This window comes from Gossypium raimondii, chromosome 10 (genome assembly GCF_025698545.1).
Source record: "Gossypium raimondii isolate GPD5lz chromosome 10, ASM2569854v1, whole genome shotgun sequence".
Taxonomy (NCBI): domain Eukaryota; kingdom Viridiplantae; phylum Streptophyta; class Magnoliopsida; order Malvales; family Malvaceae; genus Gossypium; species Gossypium raimondii.
Genome location: NC_068574.1, coordinates 48,989,327 through 48,992,614, shown reverse-complemented (window position 1 = coordinate 48,992,614; position 3,288 = coordinate 48,989,327). Strand labels below are relative to the sequence as shown.

The window sequence follows — 3,288 nt, the reverse complement described above, 5'->3', positions numbered from 1 at the left end:
TCAAGATGCATGGGCCATGTTAGGAATGAGAAAGTTGTTAAAATAAGGAAGTTAGTTGTTAGTCAGTTAATGTGCAGTTAATAACTGCTTCTCATGTATTGCTTATTAAATATCCTGTGTATATTTTCTTGATGATGTATGGAAATGAGTTTTATCTCAACAAAACTTAATAAGCTACAAAAAGAAACTAGAGTAATATCCTTATTACCCAAAACTTAATAAGCTACAAAAAAAAAAGAAAAAAAGAGACGGGCTAGGGACCTTTTGTGTCACCCTTATCTCTCACAATAGTTAATTTGAATGATAACAAAGAAATAGACACCAAGACACAAACGTTATAAATGTCACTCATACCAAGAACCAGCAGGAATAGCTACAAATTCCTTTCCTTGCATCATAAGCAGGTGATAAGTTGCCGACTGTGAACCTTCAAGTTGACCTTGATATTGAGCCTGACCTGTTTCATCCTCCAATAACCAAGGTTTGTTCTTATTTTTCTCCCGAAAAAATAGGAGCCAGCAATAATGAAATTCAGCATCGAAGTCAATAATGGCATAATTAAATCAAAGTCAATAAAGTCAATAATGAAAACTGCCTCAGTCTACTTTTTACTTTACTTGTACAGCAATTACATGAAATGCCAAAATAAAAAATATGGGTCTGCGTCACAGTTTCCCTTGAGTGCTCATTTACCAAGTCAAGTAATTGAACTTCTTGGCTGTTTTCTTTGTCTGTAATAAAATCAGAATATGATCAGCATAAGAATATAAAAAGAAGTTATAATACTTGCCAGAAAGATCACTCCGATGTGTACCTCGACTGTTTCTCCTCCTCCAGATGAAGAAACCAGAGATAAAAACCACAGCCAGCCCAAAAATTACTGATAAACTTGCAACGAGTACTGGAATCCGTTTTGTTTCTCTTCTTCTGATTAAATAAGAGCAGAATTAGATATTCTTAATTCAGTTCATTATAATCCTCATGAAAACAGGGGCTTGTTAAAGCCTTAAATATTATTGATAAAATTTAAACCAAAAACCCGAATGAGAAAAGAAGCATATATACACTTAAAGCAGACTTTAGATAATGACACTTTCTTTTATCAATACAATATTGGGACTTTCAGATATTGTTTTATAAATATTGTCATCATAAAGCTTACCATCAACACTTCCAGTGATGAAAAAAATCTGCGGACGATACAGCAAAATAAGTAACTACATCTCGATGCATATAGCTTTTCTCATACCTAGAAATCACACACACAAAAAAGAGGCATACATCATGAGCTCTTGGAGCTCTTTATTCGCAACTTCAGTACAAAGAAATTAAGGTTTATTCTGTTGGTTCCTTTGCTCCTTGCTTCTTTTTTCACTTAAAAAAACAAAATGAAAAAAGGCTGAAGACAATTTCATTAAACCCTACGGAAACCATGAGAAAGCGACAAAATTCCAATAAATAAATGATTAGAAATGAGAAGAAGAAGAAGAAAGTTACATGTTAGCTCAAGGAAGGGAATCGAGATATGTTTGTTCAAACTGGAGCGGGCGCTTCGGTCGAGCTCGAGGGGCGGGTCCTAGTCCTATAACCGGCTCCTCCTCTTCCTCTGCGATAGTATTCAACTTTCCGTTTCCGTTTTGAGGTTCTTCCATTTGCGTTGTTTTTCTTTTTACCTTTTTTTCTTTTTCCTCTTTTGAGATATATGCAACAAGAGGGAGAGAGGGGAAGATGATGATGAAGACGGTGGTGACAGAGAGAAACACTTGGGTGTTTTGAGATACAAAAAGGCGTTATTGCTTATCTTTTGCGACGTTTTTATGAAAAACGTCGCAAAAAATTATTTCATTTTGAACAAAATAACGTCGTTTTGCTATGCTAAAATTTTTTTATTTTATTTTTTATAAATTGATTTTTTATAAAATAAAAAAATCAAGTACTCTCAAAATAAATATTGTATATTTTAATAAGACAACAAATGATAAAATGGTCTGTAATTAATTATTAAGTTAGAATTATCCAAATTAAATAATTACTTATATATCCATATCATTTTATTTTTGTATTTTTTCTTATAATTTGGTCCTCTCCAAAATAAATAATTATACCTAAATATCCGTATCAATCTATTACTTTTTTAACTTATTTATTAATTCTATTTAAACTAATATTTAAATATATCAAATGGTTTAGATTAAATTTTTTAAATATAAAAGCATTAATTAATTGTATAAAATTGTATCATTTAACAAATCTCAAGTAAACCGTAACCTTAAACCCTAAATTAACCATTCAATACATATAAAGTCTATCTATTATATATCTCTTAAACAATTTAAACTATACTCATAATTTCAATATATTTGATTTATTATTATCTCTTTTACAATCATATAAGAACATATTTAAAATATAAATTAAAAAAATAATTAATCTAAACTCAAAACCTTAACTCGACCCCTGAATCCCTAAACCTTAAATCCCTAACTCTTAACCCCTAACATCTAACCCCTAAACCTTAAATCCCAACCCTTAAACCATAATCCCTAATCCATAATCCCTAAATCCATACTCCCTAAACCTTAAAATATGAATTCCTAAACCGGCCTTAAATTTTAAATTAATCATATACCCTAAACTAAAAACCCTAAACAAATTTATTATTATCTCTTTTACAATTATATAAGAACATATTTAAAATATAAATTAAAAAATAATTAATCTAAACCCAAAACCCTAACCCGACCCCTAAATCCCTAACTTTTAACCCCTAACACGTCTAACCCCTAAACCCCTAAGCCTTAAATCTCAACCCTTAAACCATAATCCCTAATCCATAATCCCTAAACCCATACTCCCTAAACCTTAAAATATGAACTCCTAAACCGACCTTAAATCTTAAATAAATCATATACCCTAAACCAAAAACCCTAAACAAAATTATTATTATCTCTTTTACAATTATATAAGAACATATTTAAAATATAAATTAAAAAAAATAATCTAAACTCCCAAAATCCTAACTCGATCCCTGAATCCCTAAACCCTAAATCCCTAACTCTTAACCTCTAACGTCTAACCCCTAAACTCCTAACCTTCTAACCCTTAAACCTTAAATCTCAACCCTTAAACCATAATCCCTAAACCCATACTCCTTAAACCTTAAAATAGTAACTCCTAAACTGGCCTTAAATCTTAAATAAATCATATACCCTAAACCAAAAACCCTAAACTATAGTGATAATTAATTCAATATTTTAAAATTAATACTATCTCTTTTACGATTATATA

The 3,288-nt window shown here is 30.4% G+C and overlaps 1 long non-coding RNA gene across 2 annotated transcripts; it reads right to left on the bottom strand.

Moving 5' to 3' along the window:
• Nucleotides 1-244: 244 nt before the first annotated feature.
• Nucleotides 245-1,864, bottom strand: LOC105777987 (uncharacterized). 2 transcript variants are annotated; one of them, XR_001128492.2, is made up of 3 exons: nucleotides 1,163-1,864; nucleotides 815-927; nucleotides 245-731 (listed from the first exon to the last, which is right to left on the bottom strand). It is a non-coding gene; the product is annotated as an uncharacterized LOC105777987 (long non-coding RNA). The 2 variants fall into 2 exon arrangements; XR_008190221.1 differs by lacking the exon at nucleotides 245-731 and having other exon boundaries at nucleotides 1,163-1,249; nucleotides 1,498-1,864.
• Nucleotides 1,865-3,288: the final 1,424 nt, after the last annotated feature.